Raw genomic sequence first — 14,677 nt, 5'->3', positions numbered from 1 at the left:
TCTGCAGATAATTCTCCATCCCCAGAGAGCCTGACAGCATGAACAAGAGCAGCACAGGTGAGTGGAGAGACAAGAAGAGATAGAGTGATGGTCCAGTCAAGAAAGGCCAGCAGAGAGACAGCCAGGCATGGGGGAGAGACATCCCCTTCCCAGATGTGCACATCACCATCCCAGATAGCAACTTCGGAGGGCCCTGCCCTCACCCCTCTGCTGGGCAGAGGGGAATGATCAGGTGGCAGGAGTGATGCACCTCCTCTGAGCCTCAGGTGGACAAGGAGCCTACTCATGCCCTGGAACTCATGGTTGTGAGTTCTAGGATGTGCATCTCAGCCGGGCGGGAGAGAAGGCATAAAGAGGGGTTGCTCAGGGGAAGGGATCTGCACTGCAGGGGATGATGGGAGGTGCCATATATCCCCTGAAAGGAGATTTCTGGTAGACGTTTTCTTCAGTCGCTGCCCATGTCTCTGCTTCCTGCAGCTGCCTCTGCCAGGATCTGCTTCGCTGTCCCCATGTCTGATCCCTGTCCAGGCTCACAGATGCCATCCCAGCTGCTGTGTGCTCAGCTCTGCTCTGCAGACACCTCCAGGGACAGGGCACTGCCCAGGGGCACCTCTGTGTTTCAAAGCTCAGATTGGCAAATCATATGAACACTGATGAGGCTGGAAAGGTGATGCTGTAAGCCATAGGGGATTGATCTGATGCTTCCAGACTCATTCATCACTCGGAGAAACAGACTGGGAGTATCAGTGCCTTTTCCGAACTAGTGTGTGTAATTCCTGCCTCTTAATCCCCACACGGCAAACTTGGAGTAGAAAACTGACATTACATGCTCCTTCCCATCCAAGTAAAACCCCCCTTTTTTCTCCATTAGGAAAATTTCTCTCCAAGGATGGCTAGCCTATAAGCCAGAGCTGTGAGCAGCCCTGACCCATGCAGCACCCTCTGGACAGCAGAAGGACCCTGCCCTGCTGGGGGTCTCTCCCTATCCCCACAGCTTCTCCACACAGTGCTGTGGGGAGCTCCCTGGGCAGGCTGAGTGCTGACTCTGGCAGGCGGCAGAGTCCCTGCCCCAGCACACAGCCCCTGGGGTGCAGGGACCCTGCTCTGAAGGACAACCCTGGGCACCCCTGGCTGCACCCACGGCTGCACACCCCTGCAGCCATCCCCAGGAGAAGGCAGCCGCCATGGCCTGTCCCTCTGACAGTGCAGCAGGGAAGCCTTGCTCTGGAGCACGTCCTCCTCCTCTAGACAGGAGGGAGATTCCTGGGGCCTGTGCCATCTTGACCAGATCCCTCCATGAACTGCAGCTGCATTGCCCTGCACCCAGAGACTGACTGTGTCAATGGCCCTGATGATTTCTCCTCCTTTGAGCCATCAGTATTCTCCTACTCCCGACTGCCTTTAAGCTCTCCCTGCCTCACTGCTCTCATGTGCCTGCCGGCAGTGCCCTCAGCCCTGCTGCGCTTTGCAGAGGAGCTGCTCCTGGGCAGAGCTGTCTCTCTGCAGCACTGCCCACTTGCCCTGAGCAACCTCCATCCCAGGAGCCCGGCCCAGTTCTGCAGCACAGGACCAGCCCAAGGCATTTTAATGAACCCTCGGGTGGGTTTCGTGCCAGTTCCATGAATCTCAGACACAGTGAAGAAGCTGAATAAACCTCTGAAGATTCAAAGTTAGATTCAAACTACAAAGTTTCTTGTGACTTTAATGGGTCCCACTGGGGGACACTGTTGACAAAGCCTCTCCAGGCTCCGGTTAGAGCAGAAATGTGGAGGCAGTGATGACAGGTAGGAAAAAGCAAAGGAAAGGTGGCTCTGATACTGAGGAAACCTGGATGTGTTTCATGAAACCAAAGGACCAAGCCCTGACCCCATTAACCAAAGGGCCAAACCGTGACCCCCAGTGCCTGGGGAGGGAGATCCTGTCCCTCACATATTCCTCAGGGCTCTTCCTGGGGCAGTGGACAATGGAGATGTGCACCTCCCAGGCTCCTGAGTAGGGACAAGGGGGCAATGAGGCGCCAGTGCTGCCAGGGACTGTGCCTCCTCATAGGCATCCGTGTCAGAAACAACAGCCATGGCCAAAGTCAGGAAGAGGCTGACTTTACTGGGGGCTTTTTGCTTTTCCACAACCCTGTGTCACCTCCACCACAGGATAAAATAGGAATCTTATTGCATCACCTACACCTCTTTCCCTGCAGGCTGTAGTCACCCACTCAGCTGTCCCACCTTGCTCTCTCCTGAGCATCTTCCTTCTTTTCCTGATATCTCACCGCCCACCTTGGCTATCCCAATATCTGCTGAAGGGACAACAGAGCAAGGTGCAAGCCATACAGGCTGCTTTTGGAGCTTATTGACTTGTCCTGAGAAGGGTGACTGTGGATGCAGTGAGGTGAGGTGCCCTTTGGGACTTCATACTTACAAACAAGGAAGAGGTGTTCAGGGATGTAACAGTCAGAGGTGAGAAGGTAGAGCTGTGGCCCCTGAAAGAATGGAACAAGGCTTCCTGAGAGCAGGCTTTGGCCTGTGGAGGGACTTGATTGGAAGAAGCCCATGGGATACCACCCTGCAGAGAAGAGGGATACAGAGAACTGTTTGATGCTCATGGATCTCTTCCAGCTCCAGAACAGTCCACCCTGGCATGCAGGAAGTCATAGAAAAGTGGCAGGAAACTTGCATGGAGAAGGGAGCTCCTGACTAAAAATGAAGCATGAAGAGGTGTCACAGAAAAGGTGGAAGCTGGCTGCCTTCCAGCCTCAATGGTTTTGTGAGTCTGTGCTGAAGAGAGCTGTGTTTATGTGTGTGTGTGTGTGTGTGTGTGTGTGTGTTTGTGTGCTTGCCTGTGCACGGGTGAAAAGGGAGACAAGGGATCCCAGGGCCTGGTTCTAGGTAGACAGAAGGCCTAAGACCAGCTCTTGAGGCATCCATTTTGCCTGTCTATATAGGTATATATCTGGCAGTAGCATGTTATCGCAGACCAACAGCCCACACTTGTTTCTCTTTCTCCACTGACTGTGGCTTTGATTGGCATAGAAACCTTTCCTTGCACCACGGGTCTTCGATAAAGCATTTGTGGGGCAGGAAGGCTGGGTCAGTGCAGGGACAGGGCTGGCTCTGACAGGGCTCATGGAGCAGCTGCCAGGAGGTGACACCACGGACTGTTCACAAAGGATAAATTTGTGTATATTGACTTTGTTGTTTTTAGGAAGGCAAAGCTGGCCTGGAGCCAATGGTTGTAAAGGAAAGTCAAGAGCAAGCAGACAAGCTTCAGTCACTCATTAGATGCCAAGGCTGAACAAGGGAAATGCAGGGCTGCTGCTGAATGGGGAGGGTGATTTCATAACAGCAGACACAGATGGGGCTGGGGGACTCAACACCATCTTTGCCTGAAACTTTATTGAAAAGGTGTCCAGGCCTCAGTGCTCAGGGAAGGGGCCAAACGAGCAGGAGAGCACGTACTGGCAGGAACCTCAGGGAATGCAGCAAGGACAAGTGCCAGCATCTGACCCTGCAGGACATCCCCCTGGCAATGACACATGCTGGGGGCTGCCTGGCTGGGAGAAGCCCCATGGGAAAGGTCTTGGTTGGGTTGGGCAGGAGGCAGCCGTGTGCCCTGGCAGCAAGGGAGGCCAGCGGCTTTATGTCCAGGAGTATGGCCAGGAGATCAAGAGAGGGGATGGTCCAGGTTACTGCATCCGGATTTCAGACCCCAAGTACAGGAATGATGTTGGAAAGCTGGAGGGGGGTTGGTGAATGGCCCCCAAGACAGGCTGGGGCTGGAACACTTTTCCTGTGAGGAGAGGCTGAGGGAGCTGGGCTTGTTCAGCCTGGAGGAACAAAGGGTGACGGGGATCTTACTGCAGCCTGTCAGCACCTATGAGGACATAAGTACAGAACTAGGCTCTGCACCATGGTGATGTTAAGGGCATGAAAGAGGAGTGTTGGGTGAAACAGGGGATGTTCAACCTGGAGATAAGGGCTGGAACACCTCCCCTAGGAGCACAGGCTGAGAGTTGGGATTGTTCATCCTGGAGAAGACAAGGCTCCGGGGAGAGCTTATTGCAGCCTTTCAATGCTTAAAGGAGAGACTATTTAGTAGGACCCGTTGTGATAAGGAAAGGAGTAATGGCTTTACACTAAAAAAGGGAAGATTTAGATTTGACATCAGAAAGACTTTTTCATGCTGAGGGTGTGAGACACGGGAAGAAGTGTCCCAGAGAACAAGTGGATGCCACTCTCCCTGGAAGAGTTCAAGTTCAAGTTGGACGGGGCTTAGAACAACCTGGTCTAGTGGAAGGTGTCCCTGCCTGTGGCAGGGAGGTTGGGACTAGATGATCTTTAAAGGTCCCTTCCAACCCAAACCGTTCTGTGATTCTGTGGTTCTATGATTCCATGGCTCTATGACTGACTGTGCAGGGCAGAATTCCAGTGCAGATGTTTGAGGTTTTTTTTCCTAAGTTCATACTCCCTCCTGCACAAACCAATTTACAAAATTAAAGAGCCTTTGCAATCCAGACTAGGGCAAAAGCTCCAGCAAATAATGTAATATAGATGCATAAGCTGCAGTTCAAGTGCCCATATTTTGAGTGACAGGCTAACTTCACAGAATCACAGAATCGTGTAGGTTGGAAAAGGCCTTGAAGATCATCCAGTCCAACCATTGACCTACCACTGACAGTTCCCAACTACAGCATATCCCTAAGCGCTAAGTCAACTTTACTCTTAAACACCTCCAGGGATGGGGACTCCACCACCTCCCTGGGCAGCCCATTCCAACGCCTAACTACCCATTCTGTAAAGAAATGTTTCCTAATATCCAGTCTAAACCTTCCCCGGCGCAACTTGAGGCCATACACCTCTTGTCCTATCACTTGTCACTTGGTTAGAGAGACTCATCCCCAGCTCTCTGCAACCTCCTTTCAGGTAGTTGTAGAGGGCGATGAGGTGTCCCCTCAGCCTCCTCTTCTCTAGACTAAACAACCTCAGTTCCCTTAGCCGCTCCTCATACGACATGTGCTCCAGACCCTGCACCAGCTTCGTTGCCCTTCTCTGGACACGCTCGAGTCATTCAATGTCCTTTTTGTAGTGAGGGGCCCAAAACTGAACACAGTAATCAAGGTGCGGCCTCACCAGTGCTGAGTACAGGGGCAAGATCACTTCCCTGTCCCTGCTGGCCACACTATTTCTGATGCAAGCCAGGATGCCATTGGCCTTCTTGGCCACCTGGGCACACTGCTGGCTCATGTTCAGCTGGCTATCAATCAACACCCCCAGGTCCCTCTCTGACTGGCAGCTCTCCAACCACTCCTCCCCAAGCCTGTAGCACTGATGGGGGTTGTTGTGGCCCAAGTGCAGCACCCGGCATTTGGCCTTATTGAAACTCATACAGTTGGCCTCAGCCCATCGCTCCAGCCTGTCCAGGTCTCTCTGCAGAGCCTCCCTACCCTCGAGCAGATCAACACTCTCACCCAACTTGGTGTCGTCTGCAAACTTACTGAGGGTGCACTCGATCCCCTCATCTAGATCATCAATAAAGCTATTAAAGAGGAGTGGCCCCAAATCTGAGCCATGGGGGACACCACTCGTGACCGGCCGCCAACCGGATTTAACTCCATTCACCACAACTCTTTGGGCCCGGCCATCCAGCCAGCTTTTTACCCAGCGAAGCGTGTGCCCATCCAAGCCGCGAGTAGCCAGTTTCGCCAGGAGAATGCTGTGGGAAACGGTGTCAAAGGCCTTACTAAAGTCAAGGTAAACAACATCCACAGCCTTTCCCTCATCCAATAAGCGGGTCGCCCTGTCGTAGAAGGAGATCAGGTTTGTCAGGCAGGACCTGCCTTTCATAAACCCATGCTGACTAGGCCTGATCCCCTGGTTGTCCATTATATGACTTCTAACGGCACTCGAGATGACCTGCTCCATGACCTTCCCTGGCACCGAGGTCAGACTGACAGCTCTATAGTTTCCTGGATCCTCCTTCCTGCCTTTCTTGTAGATGGGTGTCACATTTGCCACCCTCCAGTCCAATGGGACCTCCCCAGTTAGCCATGACTTCAGGTAGATCATGGACAGCGACCTGGCGAGCACATCTGCCAACTCTTTCAGCACCCTTGGGTGTAACCCATCCGGTCCCACAGACTTGTGTGCATCCAAGTGGTGTAGCAGGTCTCTGACCACTTCCTCTTCAACTGTGCTGACGTCATTCTGCTTCCCCTCCCGATCTCCCAGCTCATGAGGCTGGGTGTCCAGGGAACAGCCAGTTCCACTGCTAAAGACTGAGGCAAAGTAGGCGCTGAGCACCTCAGCCTTTTCCTCATCCTTAGTTACCGTGTTTCCCTCTGCATCCAGTAAAGGAGGGAGATTTTTCCTAATCCTCCTCTTGCTGTTAACGAATTTATAGAAAGATTTTTTGTTCTTCTTAACAGCTGCAGCCAAGCTGAGCTCTAGCTGTGCTTTGGCTCTCCTAATGTTCTCCCTGCGTAACTTCACTATGACCTTACAGTCTTCATGAGAGACCTGGCCCCTCTTCCAAAGGCAATAGATTCTCCTTTTGTTCTTGAGATCCAGCCAAAGGTCCCTGTTTAGCCAAGCTGGTCTCCTTCCCCGCCTGCTTGTTTTTCGGCACACGGGAACACCCTGCTCCTGTGCCTTTAAGACTTTGCTCTTGAAGTATGTCCAGCCTTCCTGGACTACCATTTTCTTCAAGCCAGCCTCCCAAGGGATTCTGTTAATCAGTCTCTTGAACAGGTCGAAGTTAGTCCTCCAGAAGTCTAAGGTGGCAGTTTTACTAACCCCTCTCTTTGTTTCTCGAAGGATCAAAAATTCAATCATCTCATGATCACTGCACCCAACATGGCCTCCAACCTTTACCTCCCCCACAAGCTCTTCCCTGTTCACAAGAAGCAGTTCCAGGAGTGTATCTTCCCTGGTCGGTTCACTCACCAGCTGTGTGAGGAAGTTATCTTCCATACATTCCAGGAACCTCCTGTATTGTTCCTTCTCCACTGTGTTGTGATCCCAGCAGATATCTGTGAGGTTAAAGTCCTCCACAAGAACAACGGCAAGTGACTGCGAGATTTCTCCCAACTGTTTGTAGAAAGCTTCATCCACCTCACTGCTTTGGTTGGGGGGTCTATAGCAGACTCCCACAGCAAGATCTGCTCTATTGGCCCTTAACCTGATCCACACACTCTCAACCCCATTATCACTATACTTGATTTCTGAGCTCTCATAGCATTCTCTTACATATAGGGCCACTCCACCACCTCTCCTTCCCTGTCTATCCCTCCTGAAGAGCTTGTAGCCATCAATTGCTGCACTCCAGTCGTGTGAGGCATCCCACCACATTTCTGTTATAGCTACTATGTCATAATTCTCATGCTGCATTATGGCCTCAAGCTCCCCCTGTTTGTTGCTCATACTGGTGCATTGGTATAGATGCACTTGAGATGAGCTCATGAATCCAACACCCTCTTGTGAGCATGGGCCCCATTCCCTACCAGACCCTTCTCAAGTGCTTCCACGGTTCCTGAACATCTTTCCCTTCTCCCAAATGAAGTGGCAGAGGGAGAGCCCTCACCAGTCCACCAGCCTTCAAGCTTTGGCATATTTCCCTTAAGCTTGTTCCTAACATGCCCAGTTATCTCCCCGTCCCCCCTCATATCTAGTTTAAAGCCCTGTCAATAAGCCCTGCAAACTCCTGCCCCAGAATCCTTTTCCCCCTCAGAGACAGCTGCATCCCACCTTTCTCATTTGTCGCCAGCAGACCAGGTGCCTTATAAACCTCGCCATGGTCAAAGAACCCAAAATTCTGACGGTGGCAGCAGTCTCTGAGCCACGTGTTAATCAGATATGTTTTCCACCCTCTATCAGTGGTTTTCCCTTCCACTTGAGGGATTGATGAAAACACGACCTGAGCTCCAGAGCCTTCAATTAGCCACCCCAGTGCTTTGAAGTCCTTTTTGAATGGCTTAAGACTTCTTTCTACCACCTCATCGTTACCTGCCTGGATAACCAATAAGGGTTAGTAATCAGAGGGCAGCACCAGACTAGTGATTTTCCTTTTAATATCTCTGACCTGAGCCCAGGGAGGCAGCAGACCTCTCTAAAGTATGGGTCTGGTCGACATATGGGCCCCTCTGTACCCCCCAGAACAGAGTCACCCACTACAATTACCCTCCTTTTCTTCTTACTTGAAGAAGTCGTAAGTCTTGGGGCTGAGGGACAAGCAGTAGATGACTCACCAGGTGAGTCCTCATTTCCATCTTCATTTGGCTGGCTGTCTAGTTCCAACACCTCATACCTATTGTATAATGACAGCTGGGAAGGTGAGGAGGGTGGAGGAGGTTTTTGCTTGCCTTTCCGAGTAAGGACCTGACTCCATTCCCCCCTGCCCTCCACATGCCTTCGTTCTGCCTGGTGAGAGTAGGAGAGGCAGTCATGTATTTCTTGTAGAGCCTCTACCTGTTGTCTTTGACTCAGAGTGTAGCTCCACCAGTCAATCTCATTTTCACACTCTTTGATCGTTCTCAACCTTTCTACCTCCTCCCTCAATTCGATCACCTGCCTGAGCAGATCGTTTACTTGATCACACCGCACACAGACGATGTCTCTGACTCCCTCCGATGCGAGTGCCAGGCTCAGGCACTCTTGGCAAGGAGAGACCTGCACAGCCACCTGTTTGTGCAGGACCTCTGTCTGAGTTCTCACATTCTTCATCACTTTGCCTCTGGGTCGTGTTGTGACCATGGTCCTTGGCCAGGAAAGAACCAATCCCTGTGTGCTGTTTCCCACACACAGTGCTCTCACATCCCTGCAGTGCTGTTCCTTCCCTCCTCTCTCTCCAGTACTGATCAAATGCTTGCAGGGACCGAATGTACCTTGTCCAGTGGCAGGGTCTCAGCCCTGCCCTACAAGCTGCCTAGATGCACTCCCAGTCACGTACTACCTGAACACCCTGGGCTCGGTGGGCAGCGACCTGGTCGCTGCCCTCCCACAGGGTTCTTATCACCGAATTAACGGTGGGTCGTGCTGGTTCTGGCCACGGTAACTCAGAAGCCCTCCCAGCTCGTTACTGAGGGGTGGGGTGTGAGCTGGTCTCCTCGGCGAGTGACCGTTGGTGTCTTTACACCTCGTTCAAAACAGGTGCCACTGGCTCTTGGCTCTGCCCACAGCTCACAGTGCCTCAGCTGCCTGCCCACCGGCTTGCCAGTCTCCTTAGAGCTGGCTAGCCACCTTTTTGTCTCCAAAAAGATTCAAAAGCCCCCCAGAAAAGCTCCTTTCCGGTCCCTTTTGCCGTGAATCCCCCCAGTGCGGCCTTACCTGCACTGGAGCTGGTCTCCTTGGCAAGTGACCGCTGGTGTCTTTACACCTCGTTCAAAACAGGCGCCACCGGCCCTTGGCTCCGCCCACAGCCCACGCCGCCTCAGCTGCCCGCCCACCGGCTTGCCCGTCTCCTTAGAGCCAGCTAGCTGCCTTTTTGTCTCCAAAAAGATTCAAAAGCCCCCCATCAGTTTTTGATGCTGAGCTGTCCTGACACCTAGTTCCATCATGATTCCCTTCAGGTTTACCATCATGGGTAAACAGAGTCACACGGAGTGCCAAATGCTGTACCACCCCTGGCACTGTCACCTTGGATCAGATACCTGTGAGGAGAGGAGGGAAATGAAGGGAGCCCTGTCTCACTCCTGCTGTTCCCCAAAGCAGACTATTCCTCATCCTGAAGGACTTTCTCAGCCAATGGAGAGGCACATGGGAGAGCTTCAGTGTGACAGGATGGGCGCGACCAATCCCAGGAGTCTGTTCCAAGGTGTTCGCATCATTCCTGGGAGAAACTGTACCCAAACACAAGTCCTCTTTGCTGCCATACAGCCCCTCTAACTCATAGTGCACATGGAGAACAGAGTAGTGTCTTTCCTCCAATTCTACAACCTAATTTCAAATTCTGAGCTTCTCATCCAAACCACTTTCAAATGCTCCCAGATTTGTTCTATCTAGCCATCCCCAGCCCTGCAGCCATTAATGGGCCTGTCTAGAAGCACTGGATGCAAGTCTGGGCTCTGCAGAGCCCCACCAGACACAGGCTTCCCTTTGAGCAACAAGTTCCCCCTCCTGTGTACACTGGGCTCAAGAAGAAGACGTTTAGGAGACATTTGAATCTTCGAGTCCCACACAAGACATGTTAAGGGCACAAGCACATGACTGGAATCTATAATCCTTAGATCATGGGTGCTTTTTGTGTAAAAAGCAACTCCCAAGAAATATTAGAATCTGACTTTTTATCTTTTTTTTTTTATTATTATTATTTTGTGGTTTTATTTAAAAAGAAAAAAAAAAAAAAAGAGGGGAAATATAAATTTTTCTAAGCGGTGAGGTTTGTTCCTTGTCATTGTCTCCATGTTTGCTCTGTCAGGTCTGTGTCCTGGTACATTATGATTTCTGGCTTCCCCTTTTTCTACTGGTTTCCCAACTGACAGCTCCTGCCCCAGCCCCACAACCTAGGGACAAGCCAGAGTATGCTGGTGCCCATCTGCCCTGATTGCATGCTGCTGCTCTCAGGTCTGGAGACCTGGAACTCTCAGGTCCCCACAGCTGAAAGATAATAAACACAAAGTCCCACAAAGCCAAGGCACACATGGCAGGGGATGGGGGGTGGTCAGTCCAGCATCTGGGAACAATGACCTGCCTTCCTGGCTGTGGTGGGGCTGTTGCACCTCAGAGGAGGGAGTGGCCTGGGGACCCCGGAAGGCACATGGGCCCAGTGTTGGGCTCTGACATCTCCTGTGAACCCAGGAGAGCTGAGACCATGGGACAGCGAACCACCGCCCTTCCCAGAGCGGGGCAGAGGACCCAGGGGTCTGGGCTGCCTGTCCACGCTCCTCTCCTGCCCAGACACCAAACTGTGTTCTTTGGGGGATGGTGCTCACTGGAGCCCCACTAAGAACCTGTTTCCTGCTGTGCCTCCAAAACACCGGGTGCCCCAAGGGCTGGCACCGGCTGGCCCTTGCCTCTCCCAGCCTCATGGCAGGACACTCCAGTTTGCCCTAATCTGCTTTATCTGGGGGCACATGGCGGGTGGGTGGGAAGGGGATCTCCTTTACAGAGACACCCCAGGCGCCTGGGCTCCCTCAGCCACTCTGGTCATCACAGTGGTGCAGCCAGAGAGGACCCGGGCGTCAGGGTGCTGGCAGAGGAGAGGGGATGTGGACACGGAAACACACACACACGCAGAGCGAAGCTTTGCTGAAGGGGTTTATTGATCATTAGAGGGAAATGACCCAGGGCTCCCGGGGGATCAGGTGGGGTCATCCAGGGATGATCATCTCCTCATGCCGCTGGAGGGGGACAGGACAAGGGTGTCACCACCAGCTCCGGTCCTGAAAGACAGAGCCCAAAATGTGACCCCCAGTGTCAGCTGGGACATGAGAGGGGCCTTGTCCCCACCATCTCTCCCTGCAGAGTCCTGGGGAAGGAGAAGGGTATGGGAGCCCTCAGGATACCCAGGACAGGACTTGGCTCTCCTGAGACCCCTATGGCACCCAGAGCCCCTGCCCAGTGTGTCATTGCCCTGGGATGCCCCTACATCTCCCAGAGCCCTGCCCAACCCTCACAGTGATCCTGGGTGTCTGGATGGCACCAGAGGCCCTGCCTGGCCTGCACAGTGACCCTCTGGGGCCATAGAGCCCCACGGAGTGCATGGAAAGGCATGGGGGCATCTCTGTCCAGCTCACCCTGGGACATGGGGCAGGGACAGTCCCGTCTGTTTCCCTCTCCCATACCCAAGGTCTGCCCACGCCTGAGAACCCCTGGGGCCCGGGGTCCTTTGTGGGGCTGGAGACACCCTAATCCTGCTCACCTAGACATCAGCAGATACAGCCAGACTTTTTTGGGGCAGAAGCTCCACCATCATGTCATCCAGAAGAGGCTGGGGAGAAAGGGAGGGTTAGGGACACGCTTGAGTACATTGGGGTGTACTGGGAGTCATTGGACAGCAATGGTGTTCTCAGGGCAGGTGCTTCTGGCACAAATGTTGTATGTGTGTATGTGAGCTTGTATGGTGGTGCACAGAAAGGAGTAGGCGTCCTGGGGAAGGGGCCCCCTGGGCACGTGGCTGTGTACTGGGGTGTCCTGGGTTGCACTAGGATGTAATAAGATGGATGGGAATGCAATATAGATCTTGGGGAAAGGTGCAGGGGTATCCTCTGGGGTTGCAGTGGGGTGCCCTGGGAATTACTGGGTCACACTGGGAAACCTTGAAGTGTCATGGCCATTGGATAGGAGGGTCTGGGGCCAGCAAAACTTGTGGTACCTACCTCAGCTCTCTTCACCTTCCCGAGTTTGAATGATGCCTGTAGAGAGACCATGAGACCTCAGTGGTCACTGGGATGTCCCCAGTCCCAGCAAGGGATGGGACGACCACATTGCCCTCCAGTTCCCCTGACTGGGTGCCCTCCAATCCACCCCACTACTTACCACTGCACCATAACCTCCACTTGCTTCGAGGAATGCCTAGGGAAGAAGAGCAAAGAGTAAACTGGATCTTGGTGGTGCTGGGGCACAGGTATCCCCAGTCCCCCAAGGCCCATGACTTCCCCCTGGTCTGAGCAGGAAAATCCCTTCTGCTCCCCTCAGCCCTACTCCTCCAAGTTTCACCTGGGATACCTGTTCATGCAGGGACTGGGGTTAGGGATGGAAACAAGGAGAGTGTGGGGAATTCAGGGCCTCCAAAGAAGAAGGCGGTGATGGGGACCCAAAGACAGGGTACTGGGGTGAATTAGTGGAATCCAGGGTACTGGGCTGGGGGGTTTGAAGGCACAGGACTGTGTGATGCAAGTCTGGGGTGAAAGAATTCAAGTGGAGGGGGCACAGGGACTTCAAATACAGTGGTTGGAGGTGTCAGAATGAGGAGGACTGTAGAGGACAAAAAGGACAGAGAATGTTTGGCAGTGGGGGATCAAGGAAGGGGATTTGGGGACACTACCACAGTGGACAGGATGAAAAGCAAAGGACTGATGGGAAAGATGGAAAGAAAGGCATTGGGAGTGATTAAAGGGAGAGGATTTGGGGACCCAAGATAGGACACGGAAGAGATCCCAGGGAAACATGCCTGAGGGGACCAATAGGATGTGACGGGGAGGCACAAAAGAGAGGGAGGTGGGGCACCAAGACAAGAAACCGGTGGGGACCCTCCCAGGGAGGAGGCATGTCTGAGCATTCAGTGAGGAACGTGGGCTCTGGGCACAAGAATATTAATTGCGGGGGAAGGGGAGGAACCGAGGGAATTGTGGAAGGTTGAAAGCTGTATTGCCCAGGGCTGGAGGTGCAGGGCAGCCTGGAGGAGCCCCTTGCCTGGGAAAGGGAGAGGCCAAGACAAGGGGTTTCCTGCTCCCCACTATAATTCTATTCTGCAGGAGAGCTGATGTCCTGCAGCCAAGACCCATCCCCAGCCTTGAGCCCCTTCCTGTGGCACTGGGGACTCACCTGAGCATCTTCCGGGGTGCACAGCAGGATGGTGAAGAGCAGGGCCACGCTGAGCACTGCGACCTTCATCTTCCTCTGAGGTGTGGTGAGTGCTGGGTGAGGCTGGAGAAGGTGAGGGGCAGATTTATCCCTCCCAGGACTCCTCCTTGTTCCTCCCAAGAGTCTCCAGGGCAAAGCCAGGCTTGGCAGAGACACCAGCTCTGGCACAAGCCCAGACCCAGCACAGAGTCACCCCCACCTCTGGCACAGATCCAGCCACCTTCCCTGGCATCAGTCCAGCTTCCTGCATGGGGCAGCTGCACATGGAAGGGCCCAGGAATCTGGGGGTGGTGAAGAGCAGGTGGACAGAGCACTCCTGATATCCAGAAACCCTACAGTGATGCCCCACTCCTCCAAAACCATCCTCCAACAACCTCCCAAAGCCAGGTCCCCCCATCTCCCAGTGCCCCTCACGTCCCAGAGCAGTCTGTCCCTTCAGTGCTCCACCACAGATGACACCAGTCTCAAATGACGTGTCTCCAGGTAGAATTGTCTCTGCCCCCTCTCCAGCTCCTTGAGTAAATGGGGGACTGGGACTGGTCCTTCTTCCTGGACACAATGGACCCCAGGATTAGGGAACATTGGGAAGTGGGATGAGAACTTGGGGCATGGACAATGGGGTCAGCCACATGACTGGGATCTTCAGTCACTGGAGGCACTGGGCAGCACTGGTGAATGTTGGGCACTGGGACACCAGGGCTCAGTTTGGGGTAAGTGCTGGGGTGGTCGCAGTGTCCAGCTCCAGCCCACCCATTTCCCTTGCAACACAGGCCCAAAGCTGGCCCAGTACACAGCCATGGCCTCCCCAGAGCAGAGATCAGAGGGGAATATCCCCTGCCCTGGCCTCACCCTGGCACTCCCTGGGGTGACTGGGCTCCAGACAACCTCCAGACAACCTGGGTCCCACTCTGCAGAGTTATCCCTGGATGGTGGATCCAGTGACTTTGTCCTTAACAAGGCTCTGGCTCCAGCCCCGTCCCTGGCTGGGACTCGGACACAGCTCACCCAAGGCCCTTGTCCCCACGTAGTGTCCCTTCAATGCCCTCGTCCTTGGCCCAGGCCAGCGCTGTCCCTGAGCAGGATGTGGCCGTCCAGAGGGACACAGTGAAGCAAGTGCTTGTCTCCAGGCAGCCACTCAGAGCTAATTGCAGGGACAGAGCTGC

This window comes from Strix aluco, chromosome 10, assembly GCF_031877795.1.
Source record: "Strix aluco isolate bStrAlu1 chromosome 10, bStrAlu1.hap1, whole genome shotgun sequence".
Lineage (NCBI taxonomy): Eukaryota > Metazoa > Chordata > Aves > Strigiformes > Strigidae > Strix > Strix aluco.
Note: the sequence above shows the minus strand (reverse complement) of the source record.